Consider the following 17797-nt stretch of genomic DNA (forward strand, 5'->3'; position numbering starts at 1 on the left):
TCTGGCCCTGGAAGGAATCCATACCCCAGGCTCAGATGTCACCTTGGACCGATGATGCTGGAAGTGAGACCTGGGGGAGTGGATAGCATCTGTCCCCATGGGTAGCACAGCCTCCACTAGTGTGGGAGAAGGGAGACAGAATTTTCACCTCCCAGCTGGTCCAGCTGATGGAAGGAGGGGTGTGAGGTTTGTTCCCAGCAGTGGGGCTTCAACCTCAAACCAACCAGCTGGACAATCTGAGGTGTTTGCTCCACCAATACCGACATACAGTTTCATAGTTTCTGTTTCAGTCCTTTCAGTACCTGCTCCTAGAACAAGCATCACACACTAGATACAGGCTGGAAACGCTTTTGGCAGTGACAGCTACTACCCAGTTCCATGTTGTGCTCAAGTGATGAGTTTTTCGGGGAGGGCAACTCTGATGCTTTGCTTTCAGTGATCCAGAAACATATTCCTTCTCTCTGCCTCACAGGGCAGCTCTCCCCTAGAACTGAGCTTTCTGCATCAGTCCCCTGCCATCAAAACAAGCATTTGGATTGCAAGCTGAAGATGAGGTTGCATGGCAAAACTCTAGTTTTCCATCACAGGCACAGCATGTTTTTTTCGTTCTGGAGCTGGAAGAATATATTTTATATCAATCTATCTATGTTCAAAGGCATAGTTTCCCTTGAATAAACTGGAGGACTGGAGTCCTTTTCCCTCTGCAGTGTTTGTACGGGTGTACTGTTACTACTGTGTGGTCCAAGACTGGCTTACCACAAGTATGGAGATCATGGAATCTCTGCAATTAATCAAGCTCTAGCTTGTGCATTCTGATTCAGGTTTGGGAATTGGCCTGGGAGCACAGGCAGTGCGAGTGACTGAAGCAGAAGTGCTGCAAGAGGCATGTGACTGTGGGTCTGCAGGTGCTCCAGGTATCGGTGCAGATTTGGGGATGTCACTGCTTGGAGTCACTGCAAGCCCTGTTCAACACAGCCACTGCTGCAATAAAGAAAGTGTTAAAGGCACGTAAAGGCTACAAAGCAGGATGCAGTCCTTGGCGTCCTGTGGACTTCCCAGCAGCTGCTAGGAGTCAAATGCTCCTCCTAGAGTGACAGCCTCTCCGACATCAGGGAAGGAAGCTATCACTACTCTCTGGAGACCAGGTCACTGCCCTTCATTTGTAGACATGCACATTTCTCCCTTGGACACTTACCAGTCCTGAAGCAGAGGGGTCCTCAAGGCTGAATGTGAATTTGCTTTGTGTCGGGTGCAGCACAGAAACTTGATCTCTGGCTGAGCCTCTTCTCCTTCACAGAAACCTTGAGGTTCGTAGATGTGGAATGGCCTATTTATGCTGCCTGTATGGCAGAGGGATTAACTGAATCCTCCAGAAAAGTGGGCTGACCAGCACTGAGGTGCAAGCTATTTATCTTTGGTAGATGGTAGATGTGATCTCAGCTCTGCATTGGTGTGTGAACACCACCAATTAAAATGGCAGTGTCAGTTCTCAGTATAGCCAAAAGTCCACCCTACAGCCACACCGGAACTGAACACCCCACACTGTATGAATGTATGGGAAGCAGGGGAGCTCACCCAGACCCACCAGGGAGTCTGGTCCCAGTATCTGGCTGAGGGACCAGGGCTGTTGTTACCTAACACCCTCGGGACCAGAGAGCTTCCCTGTGTGCAGTGGAATGTGCTCAGGCTGTTATGGGTGTTGTATTCCTACTGCTACTTGACTGCACTGGCTTAGGCTCAGTGCTATACCCTTGCATACCCTGAAGTCCTTCCATAGTCTGAGAAAGCCAGAAACCAGCTTCGTATTAACATCTACACAGACTGTGCCTGTGCTGCCTGGTAGGGTGACTGCTGTCCCCTCCCCACCATCCTGCTCATCACCAGATGCTCTTCCTTTGCTCTCTCTCTCTTGCAGGGCAGATAAGTCACAGTCAGCCCTCTTCAAAGGCCGATCTAAAGAGAACAAAAAGACAGGGAATACCTCCATGCCTCTCTGCAAATCAAATAAGGTAACCTTGCAAACATCTCCTCACTGCTGTTATCTGCTGTGGGATCACTTCAGAGTGCTGGCATGTCACAGAGCCTGGTTACAGTCTGCATCTGACTTCCCTTGATGTGCATGTGAGAAGTTCATGCTTCACTTGGCAAAAATTGGTTCTGACAGTCAGGGAGCTACTTCTGTTACAATTTATCACTCAGCTACGAGCATAATTCTTGATCCTATTGGAAAAGGAATTCAGGGAGCTTGGAATGCTCTTAGCAGGGACGGTGGGTGACCAGGAGCATGGTGACTAGCAGGAGGTGGTGGCAGGCTGCTAAGTGCCTGGCTGTGTGTCTTTCCCACAGCTTCAGGGTTCTACCTGGTTGCCCACAATTCATGACCTGTCTGTATAAAGCCCAGCAGTGCTTTGTTTCCCTTTCCCTAGGGGAGCTGGGAACGTAAAGTGGTGGCTTAGTAGCTATCAGAGCACTCACTGATGGAGAAGAGAAATGAATATCTACGTCTTCTCCGCTAGTTCTGAAGCCCCCCTCTGTGTGCAGTCCTGCCTGCAGAGGCAGGACAGCAATAGCAACAGCACAGAGTGACAGCAGCACTACCCCTTCCAAGGTATGTGTGTGTAAGCAGTACACAGCCTCAAGGAGTGACTCAGAGCACCTCTGGTGCAGTGGGATACTCCCAGTCCCAGTTCATCATCTTCCCAGGCAGCCAGCAGGAACCCGAGGGTCTGCTCTAATGTCCCTTGGAAGCATTTTGCAACCGTTTGACACCCTACCATTTTGTGAATGGGTTTATGGCAATGCTCTTGAGTTTCATTTGGTTCCGAACAGTCTTTGCTATCAGAGAATGTGAGAAGGACAGATACCGTGAACAGAAAGAATAAGGAGACTATGGGCAATGGGGTTCCTCTTCCACACCTGCTGCTCAGGGCTGGCAGGGGCAAAGGTGCTGTGACAGGGAGAGGTAAATTTGCCAGGGATGGATGAGACCTGAATCGGTGGCAAAGCTGGAACGGCAAACCAGGAGACACAGGACGGGCAGGGCTCAGGGCTGCGGGCAGCTTCAGGACCGGCACTGACCGTCGGTGGGGCGGCAGCGCGTTCCGGCGGGGACTCCGGAGGGCACGGCCAGATCCTGCAGCGAGGGAACGGCAAGGAGAGCGGAAGGAGACGGGGGAGGTGATGGGATGGGGGCTGCGGACCCTCCCTTCGTGTTCTGGACAGACGGGAGCAAACGGAGGAGAGGAGGAGCAGGCGGTTCGAGCTCTCTTTTTTCAATGGGCTGCTCATTCTGCTGCTGTCACTGCTGTTCCCAGCAAAGAGTGCCTCCGTTTCCCCATCTGTGCAGGTACCTCGTTTGTTCTGCCGGGGGACAAACTCGGTGCTCAGCCTGGGAACCGCAGCCGCTCCAAAGCATCCGGCAGGCACCGAGCCGGGGCGGGCAGCCGGGTTCTCCCCGGGGCTCCTGCAGTGGGCACGGTCGGGTCTGGGGCTGCGGGTCTGCACCGGGAGCCGCTCCCTCCCCTCGCCGCCCATCCCGCTCCCGGTCGCTTGGCCCGGACGGGCTGCTCGCACCGGCGGCACCCGGGAATTCGGGAGCCCCGTTCCCGCCGGCAGGATCCTACCTGCCACGCTCCGCTGCCGCCTCCGCTCCGCTCCGCTGCCCCGCTTCCCGCTCCGCCCCGGCCCCGCCGCACACCTTTATGGATGCACGCACCCCGGCACACGCTCACACGCTCCACCGTGCAGCGCCGGCATTTGTGGGCACCCCGCACCGAGCACACAGCGCCCGCCCCGCGGCGCACACGACGTGGAGATGTGGCACTTGGGGACACGGCTTAACGGCACTGTGGGGATGGGCTGGTGGTTGGGTTTGGTGATCTTGGGGGTGTTTTCCAACCGTAACGATTCTATAACTCGATGTGATTCTACTAAATCCAACAGCGAGCTCATGCCTCTTGGCACTGACAGTGGGCACAGCTGCATGCACCTCAATCACACACAGCACGAAGCCCTGTAGGTGTGCAACAGCCAACACTACACCACCCATGAATTGTTTCTGGTGTCCTCCAGCCACAGACATGCAATAAACACAGAGCCCACCTCAGGGCCCCCAGCCCAGGTGGGTACCAGGGGCACCCAGGGACCCTGAGCAGCAGTTGGAGCCCCCAGCAGCTCCCCTCAGCCCTGAGCCTGGCCCAGCAGGCAATGTCTGCCTGGCTTTCAGGGAGGCACAAGCTCCACAGGGCCCTTGGAGAAAAGCAGCAGCAGGATGACATCAGGGCTGCCCAGCTGCTCCCCAGCCCCTCTGTTTGGGTGGGGGCACTTTGGGTATCTTGGATGTGTTTCTGTTCCCCACTGTGTGGCTGCCCTGTGCCTCTCCCCAGCTCCTTCTGTGGGTCCAGTGTCAGGGCAACCCACGCTATTAGTACAAACTGGGGGGGGGGGGGGGAAAGGATTGAAGACAGCCCTCCTGAAAGGAACCTGGGGTACTGGTGGGTGGCCAGCTGGACATGGCAAACAGCAGTGTGTCCACAGAGACAAGAAAGCCAACCATATCCTGAGCTGCATCCAAAGTAACATGGCCAGCAGGGTGAAGGGGTAATCCTGCCTCTCTGCTCTGCATTGGAGGAGAGTCCATCACCTGGAGGAGTGCATCCAGATGTGAAGTCCTCAGTACAAGAAAGACATGGACCTGTTGGAGTGTGTCCAGAGCAGAGCCATAGAAATGATCCAAGGGATGGAACACCCCCATATGAGGACAGGCTGAGAGTTGGGGCTGTTCAACTTGGAGAAAACTCTGGGAAGACATGAGAATGTCCTTTCCGTATCTAAAAGGGAGCTTTAATAAAGAAGGAGACAGACTCTTTAGCAGGATGTGCTGTGATAGGACAAGGGAAATGGTTTCAAACCAAAAGAGGGGAGATTTAGACTGGATAGAAGGAAGAATTTTTTTACATGCTGCCCAGAGATGGGGTGGGTGCTGTATCCCTGGAAACACTCAAAATCAGACTGGATGGGGCTCTGAGAAATCTGATTGAATTGTAAGTGTCCCTGTCCAGTGCAAGGAAGTTGAATTAGATCACCTGTAAGTGTCCCTTCTAACTCAAGCAATTCTATTACTCTTGCCCTGGGCTGCCCCTGCCCTGGGTGTACCTCAGGACACAGTGAGCAGAGCTGTGCAATGCTTCCCCCAACCCACTGCACTATGGAGTGCTGTGTGCAGCTGCAGGGCAGGGAAGGATGGGGCCCCCAGGCCCCTGCTCCACAGGGTGGGAAGGAAGGGCCCAGGCCCACATGCCCCCTGCAGCCCTCCTCCAGACCCACTGTGCTGTACATGCTCACCTCACTGCTCCTCACCCTTTCCTCCTCCCACAGCTGCCGCGCCATGAAGCAACACAATGCAGAGATAAATTAGAGGACTTGAAGCTGGAAAATGCCTGCTGGGAGGGGCCTGAACTCTATCGTCACACAGACACCCGTGGGCTTCTGCAGAGAAATGATGCCATCACTATCAGGGAAGGCTAAGCAGGCACCCGTGCAGCACACAGTGACAGCAGCCCCATATCCCTGGCTCTGGGATGTGGTACAGGTCGGTGCCCATCCTGCTGAGCTCTGTCAGCTGCAGATGGGGTCAGAAGTGAGGTGCTGGGGCCTCAGGAGCGTGGCTGGTGGTGCTGGAGAGCTCATGCTGGAGAGCTCAAGCCCTGCTGTGGCTGCAGGCTCTCATGGCAGCAGGTCCATGAAGTACCTGGTCCAGGTGTGTGCAAGGAGGCAAGGTGCCATGGAGTCCTGTGCAGGAGCCCCATTTTGGAGTCATCTCCTGTGCTGCTCTGCAGGACCTCCTCCGCTCAGCGTGCCAGCCTGCTGTAAAGGGGCTGTACCTTTGTTGTTAGGGCTCTGGAGCGTGCTGGAGGGCTCTGAGGAGTACTGTGGGGCTCTGTAATGGTCACAGAGATATACGGGGGGACACTGCACCTCCGGGAGGTACTGGGGGCTCACTGGGGTTCTGGGGGATCTGTAAGGCTCTACACTCCTCTGTTCTGCCTCAATTACTTCTTTTCCTCTTTCTCTCTCTGATTCTCAGCCCTGCTTTCTCTTCTCTTTCCTTAATTTCACTGTCCCTAATACTTCTCTGTCTATCAGTGTACTACACCCCATCCCTGCTCTCTTGGTGTCCTGCTCCCTGTGTTTCTCTGCTCATCTCTATCCTCCTTGCCTTTCTTAGTGTATTTCTTTCTCTCTCTGCTCCTAATGCTTCTTTCTCTGTCTTAGCTATTTAACTTCCCTCTTTTTCTCTGCCTGTCCCCACATCTTGCTTCTGCTCTCTATTTTTTCGGTCTTCTCTGTCCTGCTGACCTTTTCCTCACTTCTGGCTACATCCAGCTGTCTGTCTCTTTTTCCCCTCAGTGCTTCTATCCTGTTTCTTTTTGCTCTTCCTCAGTCTGTGACTTGCAGCCCATCTCCATTTTATCCCTTTCCCTCTTTGTTTTGTCCTGATCTGCATCCCTCTCCTGTACCTCACACCCTCCCCCCAATGCTGGTGCCCTGCTCTGTCCCTTCCTTCCACCACCCAAACATTCTCTACCCCTGCTCCCTCCCTTCTCTCCCTCACCTCCTGCTTCTCTCTCTATCCCTCTGCTCTGTCCCCATTCCCTTTTTAACTTCCTCTCTTTTTTTCCCCCTCAGTCAGACTGTCCTGCTCCTTTGCTCCTGGGTTTCTGTGTCAGTCAGTCTGCCCTTCTTCCCACGTTTCTCTCAGTATATCTATTCTGCTCCCTATGTCTCCTTTTACTCTTTCTGCACCCCATTGCCTTGTTTCCTGTTCATCTCATTTTCTCTCCGTCCAGCTGCCCATCTGTGTATTTTCCTACAGCAAGGCCCTGCTCTCTGTTCCTGTCTCACCCTCCATCCCTGCTCTCCACCCCATGATTTTTTATTCTCCTCGTCATGCTCCCTGTCCTTCTTTCTGCTTCTTGCTGTCCCTCAGCCCTTTCCTCACTCCTTTTCTATTCCCCATGACAGACAGATGGCTCACCCTGTCTGTCCCTCAGTGCCTCTTGTCTCTTTTTGCTGTTTCTCACTCCCAGTCCTGCCCCTCTCTCTGCCTTCTCTCTGCTCTGTGCCCTCCTTTTCTGTCCCTGTGTTACTCTGTTATTCTCCTGCTCTGTCCTGGTCTTCTCAGCACCTTTTGCTTTTCCATCCCTCAGTTCTGCTGCCTGTCACTAATTTCTTTCCCAAGCTTTCTTCCCCCCATACCTCTCATTCTCTTCCTAGCATTCTTTCCTACTTCTTCTCCCTCTGCTTTTCCCTACTCTTGCATCCCTCGCCATTATTCTCTTCATTGTGTTTTCTTGCTCTTCACCTTTCCTTGCAGTCCCTCTGTTGTATTCACTGCCCCCTAGCAGGGAATCTTTCTGTGGCCCTGCCATTCATTTTCTTTTTGCCTTGCAGTCCATTATATTTCATCCTTCTCCCTCACTCTGTGCTGCTTCCTGTCTCCACGTCTTTCTTGTCTAAGTCCAACACTTTTCTGTCAGATCTGTCTTGCTTCCTGCCTTGTCTCTTCTCTCTGCTTTCCTTCCTGTCCCTTTGTGTCCCACCACCCCTCCATCTCACGTCCTCTCCCTCCTCTCTCCATCTTTGCAGCCTTTCTTTCTCTGGTTCTGTTTCTATGGATGCAGTTGCCCCTTACCCTTATCCTTCCTCTAGATTTTTCCCATCTCGATCTCTGCCTTGCTGCCACCACATTTGTTTCTCCTGCACTGCTGCCCTCCCCTTTGCTCCTCTCTCTGTCCTGTTCCCTTCCTCGCCTGCTGTCTGCCCCTATCCATGTCCACTGCGTTACTCCTTTTTTCTTTCTTCCCCCTTCTCCGCCCGCAGCTCACAACGCGCTCCCCCATGCAGTGAATGAAGCCGCAGCTTCCTCTGGGACAGAGGCGGCCTAAAGGCTCACAGACCGTGCCGCCGCCCGGCCCTCTGCTGCCACCCACAGGCCAATGTCAGTACTGCGGCAGCTGGCAGCGCGCAAGCGCAGTAGCGCTGACCCGTCGACTTCGACAGTGATACCTTTGTGAGCATGCGCAATAGCGCCAATGTGGACTGCATGGCTCCCCCGGCGGACATGCGCAATAGCGGCCTGAGGAGCATGCGCAGTAGTTCAGTGACGGTGTGCGCAGGGGACTTTTTCGGCAGCGAGCTCGGACGCGGCCACGCCGTCGGACATGCGCAGTGTGGGCAGATTTGAACGGTTTCAGACAGCGTGGGAACATTTAAAATGACCCAGCATAGAATTAGGAATAGGGAAGCTGGCTAGGGTTATCATTAAGGTTTGGATTTGTTTTAGGTTTAACACTAGGAGTTAGGTTTAGTGGTTAGGGTGAATGCCATTAGAGCTAATGTTAGTGTTAGGGTCATAGAGTTGTCACAGAAACCTCAGAGACCTAGAGCTGGCATGAGGTTGTTAGAGAGCCTGAGGGTCATCACAGAGTCATCCTAGAGTCTTATATTATGAACATAATGTCCTCACAGAGGCATCCTGGAGTTGTCCTAGTCATCACAAATATATCATAAAGTCATCATGTAGACCTCAGAGAGTAATATAGTAGTCAGAGTCATCATAGAGGTGTCATAGATTTGTCATAGGGTTGTCACAGAATCACGGAGTGGCCATAGAGTCATCATAGAGGATACAAAGATGCAATCCATGCCGGCAGAGATGAGATCAGGAAAGCACACATGGAACTGAGCTAGGTAAAGGATGTGAAAAACAACAAAAAGAGATTCTACAGGTAAACTGGTCAGAAGTGACAGACCAGGGAGTGTACTCCCCTCTGACAGATGAAAATGAAGAACTGACTCCAATAGATATAGAGAAGACTAAGGTACTCAGTGAGTTCTTTGCCTCAATCTTCACTGGCAGTCAGGCTTCTCATGCCTCTCATATCCCTGAACCTTTAGGTGGGGCTCAGGAGAGCAAAATCCTTCCAACAATAAGAGCAGAGCAAGTCCAAGACAACCTCATGAAGCTGAATGTGTACAAGTTTATGGGGCTGGGTGACATGCATCCCAGGATCCCAAAGGAATTGGCTTTGTGGTTGCCAAGCCTGTCATTTTTGGAAAGTCATGGTTGTTAGGCAAAGTCCCCAGTGATTGGAAAAAAGGAACTATCACTCCTGTTTTTAAGAAAGGAGAAAGGAAGACCTAGGGAACTGCAGGCTGGTGAGCATCTTGTCTGTGCCTGGGAAAGTCATGGAGCAGGTCTTTCCAGAGGAGATGTTAAGGCATATGCAAGATGAGGAAGAGATCTGAAATAGCCAGCATGGCTTCACCAAGGGCAGATGGCACCTGACCCATCTGATGGCCTTCTACAATGGAGTGACAGCATCGGTGGGCAAAAGGGCAACTGATGTATCTACCTAGCCTTGTGCAAGGCCTTTGACATGGTCCTGCACCACATCCTTATCTCTGAATTGTAGAGATGTGGATCTGAAGGCTGGACTGCTGGAGTCATTATAGAGTTGTAAAAAAATCAAGGTGTCTTCACAGAGTAATCAGAAAGACATCATAAGGTTAAAGATTAGTCATAGAGTCGTAGCATCACAGGGACATCAGTGACTTGTCAAATTCCTCATCACAGTGTCATTGAGTGGTCATAGAGTAGTCTTAGTGTCATCATAAAGACATCACAGAAGTGTCATAGAGTCAACATAGAGTCATAGAATCATCATAGAGTCATAATAGAGTTGTCATAGATTTCAAGATTCATACTAGAGACACTATAGAATCCTATAAATATCACAGACTCAAAGAATCGTAGGAGTCAAAGAGTTGTCATAGAGCCTTAGGGAAGTTTTACACCATGTACTGATGTTGACAACTTGTCCAGAACTAAAAGAAACCAAATTGCAGTGAAGTCCAATGATTGTGGTAGAACTGAGCATCATTACTCAGTCAGATGGGGCTTATTCTGCTGTTCTGGACAAACTGGTCGCCTTTAACTCTGAACAGGGATGCTTTGAAATTCTTTTCAACCATTCTAAATACACTGCTCATGGAGTTTGAATCCTCAGAAAGCCTTCCTGTTATTATAACATCTAAGCATTATTGTTTTTCAGTTAGTTAACGAAAATGTCTAAAACAAATTTAATATTTTGTAGAGCTATTTAATTTGTAAAATCTGCTTCTTTTGTTTAAACTAATGAAGTCAAATTTATGCTCATAGAAACAATATGATTAGATGAAGGAGCATTTCATTTCCCTGTACATAATCACAGTGAAATCTGATATAGGTTCATCTGTAGTCTCAGTGTAAGAAAATACTGTTAGATTGTATTGCCATGGGTCTGTGATGGTCCAATGACTGGTAGTTACTTACATAGCTAGAATGGGGTCAGATTTTTCAAAGTTACATTTAAAAAAATGGATTAAAAGACAAAGAGGTACCAGGAAAAAACAAAACCAAAAAAACTCAAATTAAGTTATTCCAAAATGTAAATTGATTCTGTTTCTAATCTGATTATCCTACTTCTTAGAGCAGTCTTAATTTCAGGGTGCGCTGCCAAGAACTACTTTTCTAATCAGTGGATACTGATGTTTAGATACTGGTATTTGTTAGACAAAGTTAAGTTTCCACATGCTCTTGAGGATGAGGAATTATTGTTTCAAGATCATGAAATGTAAAGTAATGAGTCAGAAGAGTAGAAGTTTTTACATCTAAAAGAGAGAGATGGATTTAGGGAACTCTCAGTAATCACTAACTGGATGAATAATGTTGAAAAGAAAGACTGTAATAACACACTTTTTTACAGTCTAATTGCTTTCAAAGCACTGGAAATCCACATTTCTAGGCCAGGTGCTGGATAAATTTCTGCATAGGAAAAAAGAATTTAGCATTGAGAAACGGAGCTGACCAAATGCTCCTTAAGTCTTTGGTTCAGTGGTAAACCAAGCCAGATCACAGCAGCTATTTGTGAACATCAACAACTTTCTTTTATTTCTTTCCAGTAAAATGAAAAGGTAAATGACTTCAGCTGATTTCAAACTGAAATATTCAACTCGGAATAGAAAACAGCAGAATTCTTTAGGTCAAAGAATATATTTAGAGTTGATAAGATTGCTTTCTTAAACCTATACAAACGCTCAATAAACTACTTTCATTTTTAAAATGAAAAAAAAAATCAAATGTTTTGATTTCAACAATATCACAATGTAATGCTTCATTAAAAGACTGCTGTAAATGCAAAACTGTGATCATTTGGAGTGATTTCTTTTTTTCCCTTCAGATTCAATTAAGATCCAAATTAAGAGTTCAATCTTACTTTTAGTGAAATTCCTTTAGAAGTTAATTACCAGCCTACACTTAGGCATGACAACTGTATCTCCTATTCCTATTTTGCAGAGAACTCAAAATCCTAACAGAATAAAATGAACTTGCTGAGGAACAAAAAAAGAAAGTCAAAAACTACAAGCTTACCTAGATGATGATATCTCATCAAACCAGAAATATTCACCTTCATCTCCACAAGTCTTATTCCCAGATGCATGAAGATAACCACACAGTTTTGGCAGCTTTTCCTACGAAGTCCCAACAGCAGCAAGAAATATCCCAGAAATCACAGTGAGGAATCCTTCGTATTTCGGACGTCAGTGGAAGGATCTGACAAAATCTGCTGAGACAAAGACCTGGCCTTGAATGGAATTAAACCAACCAGCTGCTGGATGCTGTTGCTCTGCCACATCCACATCAGACACTAATGGTGAGTTTTAGTTTGTGTCTTAAATCTAATATTTGAATTGGAAGGCTGAATTGCATCCCTGCCTGATCTTTTCAACAATGAATCCTTCTCACATAAATTTGCTTACAGCCACTGCATTTATAAATTGTGCTTTATTTATATGTACAGGGTGATTATAAAGACTCATGTAAGATATTAACATAATAATTGGTTTTATTCCAACAGTCTGGAGAGCCTTACAAATAACTAAAAACAAGCTCAATTACTGCTCTGTTTTTCATGATGGCTCTATTCCAATGTTTGTACTGAAAAGTAGATGAAGTTGTAGATCACTTATTAAATACTTCTGTTCAGTGGAATGGCTAAAATAGCAAACCAAAAGTTACAGAAATCACCATGCATCAAATCTGCAGTGTGAAGTTCAGAACACATTCTGGAAATGAGTTAGGGACTTCTTAGACAGCAAACTACACATTAACTTACTTCATAATGCAAAAAGAGCTATACAGGCACACTATTTGTGTGTGTTGGGGGGGTGGGGGGGGTTCAGATTGGATATTAGGAAAAAATTATTTTAAAAAATAGGTAAAAAATAGGAAAAAATGGGGGTGCTTATCTTCTGAAAGAGTGCTCAGATGCTGGAATGGGCTGCCCAGGGAGGTGGTAGAGTCACCATCCCTGGAGGTGTTCAAGAAATGCATTGGTGTGGTACAAAGGGACATGGTTTGGTGGGCAGTATTGGTGGTAGGTGGATGGTTGGACTCGATGATCTTGGAGGTCTTTTCCAACCTTGGTGATTCTGCGAGTCTATGATTCTATTCTATTCTCTCTATGTATACACATAGATGCGCGCAGTACATTTATAGGTCTGTAATATTAAGCATAGTTTCTACAACTATCAGCTTATCATTGCCTATGATAGCATCATCCATGAAAGGATCATTTCTCAGTACTACAATTAATCTCAGTTCTCACTGTATTTACCTCAGGGAGGTTCTTGAAACAAAAGATGAGGTCTTACGCTCATACCAAATTCAAAAGTCTATTTCAAGATTATCTGTAGTATAAAAACATGCTACTTGTGCTATTTAGCATTCTTATACTATGTATAAGAACATTATTCCCTGTTTAGAAGCATCCAAAAAATTCCCTTTTGAACTCTCCATTGGAAATTCCATCCCTGGGTTGTGCTTGGCAGGCTAGAGACACCACCAAAAGAAGGGCAGCCTATGCACGGTTCTCACCCGACCTCCATACATGTGGATTTTGAATCCTGCAGAAATAAAACTGCTAGTCTCCCACATGTAGCAGTGCATTTTCAGTGCTTGTGCTGCCACTGTCCCAAACCACAAGAAAATGGATATAACCAGTGAAGAGGAAAAATAAAGAGAAAACATATTTGCTGTCCCAAGTTGAAACTGAAGCTTTCTCTTTTTCTTAACTAAAAGCTAAAAAGAGAGAAACAAATAGTTTAAAATAACTGGTTGCTTGTTTGACGTGTCTGTAGTCCTTAGAACAACTGCACTGCCTACTCTAAACACAATTGAAACAGAATAAAGGGCTACTTATCTTCTGAAGCAGAAGCTTCGGACCACACAGTCTCAAGAACACAACAGCTTCTCCCTTATGGTCCATTTCTGCTTCCTTGACATCTTTGCAGAAGTTTAATACAAGTCTATGGGGCCAGATGGCGTGCATCCCAGGGTCCTGAAAGAGCTGGCTGAGGTGGTTGCCGAGCCGCTCTCCATCATGTTTGAGAAGTCGTGGCTGTCAGGTGAGGTCCCGGATGACTGGAGGAAGGGTCACGTCACTCCCATATACAAGAAGGGGAGCAGGGAGGACCCGGGGAACTACAGGCCGGTGAGTCTCACCTCCGTGCCTGGGAAGATCATGGAACAGATCCTCCTGGACAACATGCTCGGTCACATAAAGAATGAGCATGTGATCCGAGACAGCCAGCACGGCTTCACCAAAGGAAGGTCATGCCTAACTAATCTTGTGGCCTTCTATGATGGAGTGACGGCATTGGTGGACGAAGGGAAGGCGACCGATGTCATTTACCTGGACCTGAGCAAGGCCTTTGACATGGTCCCCCACCACATCCTCATCTCCAAATTGGAGGGAAGTGGATTTGATGGGTGGACGACCCGATGGATGAGCAATTGGTTGAAAGGCCGCAGACAGAGGGTGGTGGTCAATGGCTCTATGTCCAGGTGGAGGCCGGTAACAAGTGGTGTCCCCCAAGGGTCTGTCTTGGGACCGGTGCTCTTCAACATCTTTATTAATGACATCAATGAGGGAATTGAGTGCACCCTCAGCAAGTTTGCTGACGACACCAAGCTGAGCGGTGCGGTTGATACGGTGGAAGGAAGGGATGCCATTCAGAGGGACCTCGACAGGCTGGAGGGCTGGGCTCGGGTGAGCCTAATGAGGTTCAACACGGCAAAGTGCAAGGTTTTGCATTTGGGCCGGAGGAACCCCAGGCACTTGTACAGGCTGGGAGGAGTGGTCCTTGAGAGCAGCTCGGCAGAGAAGGACCTGGGGGTCCTGATGGACGAGAGACTGAACATGAGCCAGCAGTGCGCTCTGGCAGCTCGAAAGGCAAATGGGATCCTGGGCTCCATCAGGAGAGGGGTGGTCAGCAGGGACAGGGAGGTGATTGTCCCTCTCTTCTCGGCTCTTGTGAGGCCCCATCTGGAGTACTGTGTCCAGGTGTGAAGCCCTCAGTACAAGAAAGACATTGAGATTTTGGAAAGGGTCCAGAGGAGGGCGACTAAGATGATCAGGGGGCTGGAGCACCTCCCCTATGAGGACAGGCTGAGGGAGTTGGGCTTGTTCAGCCTGGAGAAGAGAAGGCTGCGGGGTGACCTCATTGCAGCCTATCAATACCTGAAGGGAACCTACACCCAGGAGGGGAGTAAACTCTTCAAAAGGGCTGACAACAGCAGGACTAGGGGAAATGGATCCAAGTTGAAGGAGGGAAGATTTAGGTTGGATGTTAGGGGGAAGTTCTTTACAAGGAGAGTGGTTAGGCCCTGGAACGGGCTGCCCAGGGAGGTTGTGGATGCCCCATCCTTGGACGTGTTCAAGGCCAGGCTGGACGGGGTCCTGGGCAACCTGATCTGAATGTGTATGTTTGGTGGCCCTGCTAGGCAGGGGGGTTGGAACTACATGATCCTTGAGGTCCCTTCCAACCCGGGTGATTCTGTGATTCTGTGTGATTCTGTGATTCTGTGATTCAGCAATATATGCACAGAGGGACTGACAGCATTAACGCCAGGGGGAGTGTGATTTACAGCCTCAGCAGAGCAATGCACATCTGTAATCCTAACAGAGACCATACAGCCTGAAGTCACTGTGTCCCTTCCATAGGCTTTGGATGAGAGGCTGAACTCTCATGAAAGAAAGTAACAGGAAAAATGCATTTGATGCAGAATACCTTTTCAGACACAGCTATTACTTTTTTCTAATGTCTCTGAAAATAATGGCAAATTGAAGCTGGGCTACAGTGGGGCTAGAGAAGAGACCTGAGAGGGAAGGCTAGTCTATAAAAAGTTGTGTTTTTCAGTTAGAATGATATAAACCATTCGTGATTCAAACTCTGTGGCTCCAAAAGAGAGTCACAAGCTGGAGGTATATATTTGCTTTCACTTGCTTGTAGTTGCAAACCTAGATCTCTAAAATCATTCTGCATAGAAATTTCTTGGTAATTCTCTGATCCTGGGAAGAGAAGGATAATTCAGCAAACCATCTACCCTGAACATGAGGCAGAAAACTATAATGAATATCAACAGTAAGAGGTTCATAGAATCATAGAATGCCCTGGGTTCAAAAGGACCACAATGCTCATCTACTTCAACCCCCTGCTATGCGCAGGGTCGCCAGCCACCAGGCCAGGCTGCCCAGAGCCACATCCAGCCTGATTGCTGCAGTGTGAACCAGGGCACCTCACTGGCTGCAGCAGAATGGATGACCTGCCAATATGTTTGACTATGATCCTGTCCTATTCATGCAAAAAACTGAGTACTAGTTCACAGCAAAGCACCAGCTCCTAGAATCAGCTGAGTCAGGAATCACAGTAGATGATATTTTCAGCACTAAACCCTGTGGCAAACTATTCTAATCAGCCAGCTGCTAATTGCAGTGCCAAGGATTGTTTCTAGGGTTTCTGAATTCCAGTTTATACACTTGCTTAACTTGCTTACTTTTACATAGATGTGCTTGTAATTATGCCTTTTGCCTCTGCTTGAGTGTGCAATAGTAAAACGTTTGTTTGAAGCAAAGCAGAAAAATTTAGAAGAGTCAGAGAAAATGTATAACTTTTAAGGGAAACAGAACTGTATACAGTTAAGAGCTTGTGGCAGTGATATGTGGCATGCTGAAACAAGTGCATCTAAGAAAGCAATGACTGCTTGTACAATTATGTATTCTGTGCTTCTAAAATACTGAAATACTGAAAAGTGCTCTGAAATCTTTGTGAAATACTAAGGAGCATTAAGCAATGAAATGACTGTCAGCAAAGAAAATGTATTTACTGACAATTGCTTTCATTTCAGCTGTTGCTGGTACAGAAATTGTTTCATTGACACAACCAAAACGTTTAATCTCAAGAAATAAAAATGCTTTATTTTCTCAAAATTAGCATTCTCCAGATCTCACTCTAGAATGGAATTCCAAGCAGGGAGCCAGCTGGAAAAGACCTTATCTCATGCCCAAAGATACTGCTGTTTTCTAGCAATTTGCTCTTAATTAAGTGGTCTGCTGAAGGCTGGGGACGTTTTGTCAATTAATGAAAATTCGTGCCAGAAAAGGAAATCTTAGGAAAGGGAGAGGGAGAGGGAGAGGGAGAGGGAGAGGGAGAGGGAGAGGGAGAGGAGAGGAGAGGAGAGGAGAGGAGAGGAGAGGAGAGGAGAGGAGAGGAGAGGAGAGGAGAGGAGAGGAGAGGAGAGGAGAGGAGAGGAGAGGAGAGGAGAGGAGAGGAGAGGAGAGGAGAGGAGAGGAGAGGAGAGGAGAGGAGAGGAGAGGAGAGGAGAGGAGAGGAGAGGAGAGGAGAGGAGAGGAGAGGAGAGGAGAGGAGAGAAACACACTGTTGTGTGTGCAGTGTAAGGAGGAAAGATGTGCACATTATAGTACATACTTCTTTAGAAAACAAAGAGCTTAAAGTTAAGCAGATGTGACAATCTAAAACAGACTCTGGGAGTTTTCTCACTGGTTTCACCTCTACCTAAGTGTTCGCTGATGTAGCCTCTTCATGCAGCAATTGGCTACTGTGGCAAAGAACTGTGGTTTAGTCTACAGATTGGGTCACTTGCCAAACAGCAAACTTTATTTTAAAGAGCATCAGAAGTGGTACAGCAGTTTTGCCTCTTGTGTGTGAAGATCAGAACAGAGGATGAGCAAAGAAGCCACTCTCTGTATTAAATGACATTTGTGGATAAAGCATGGTAGAGGCTGGCAGTACTTGTCATCAATACATAACATATGAACATAGGTTTAGGAAGGTCTTTTGGTATCAGCAGAGGAGTCTTTCCATCTTCAGTAAATGTTAGAAGGGCTGCATTCAGTTTAAAGCATGCTGCATTTAAGGACAGTGTATGTAAGCAACTGAAATCCACACCTGTCTCTTTCTACAGCTTGGAGCTAAACCATCTGTATAATAGAATCATAGAATCCTAGAATGGCCTGGGTTGAAAAAGACCACAATGATCATCTAGTTTGAACCCCTGCTATGTGCAGGTTGCCAACCAGCAGCCCAGGCTGCCCAGAGCCACATCCAGCCTGGCCTTGAATGCTTCCAGAGATGGGGCATCCACAGCCTCCTTGGGCAACCTGTTCCAGTGCCTCACCACCCTCTGAGTGAAAAACTTCCTCCTATCACAGTGCTTTCGTGATCTTGGATGTTATTTATAAGAGATGGGTCACCAGCTAAGTTCTGGTGAACTTTTGGATAGTAAGAACTAGAATGGAATTGTATAATTGGTTTGTTCTCCCAGCAGTGCATCAGGACCTGAACCTGTAGTGCTGACATTAGAAGTTTTTGCAAACAGATGCAAACATCACAC

General features: G+C 47.8%; 1 protein-coding gene across 5 annotated transcripts in view; it reads left to right on the forward strand.

Moving 5' to 3' along the window:
• Positions 1–17797, forward strand: part of ROGDI (rogdi atypical leucine zipper) — a 63037-nt gene that overhangs the window by 35444 nt on the left and 9796 nt on the right. For 3 of the 5 annotated variants that reach the window (XR_006177591.1, XR_006177592.1, XR_006177590.1), the window contains 3 exons: positions 1916–2009; positions 5377–5590; positions 11399–11756. The gene's annotated coding sequence lies outside the window, so the exon portion shown is untranslated. Of the gene's footprint in view, positions 1–472; positions 1263–1915; positions 2010–5376; positions 5591–11398; positions 11757–17797 lie in introns of those variants that run through there. The other 2 variants (XR_006177593.1, XR_006177594.1) reach the window with 2 other exon arrangements.

Source organism: Lagopus leucura, unplaced genomic scaffold, assembly GCF_019238085.1.
Source record: "Lagopus leucura isolate 7727_CA_CO unplaced genomic scaffold, USGS_WTPT01 Super-Scaffold_760, whole genome shotgun sequence".
NCBI lineage: Eukaryota > Metazoa > Chordata > Aves > Galliformes > Phasianidae > Lagopus > Lagopus leucura.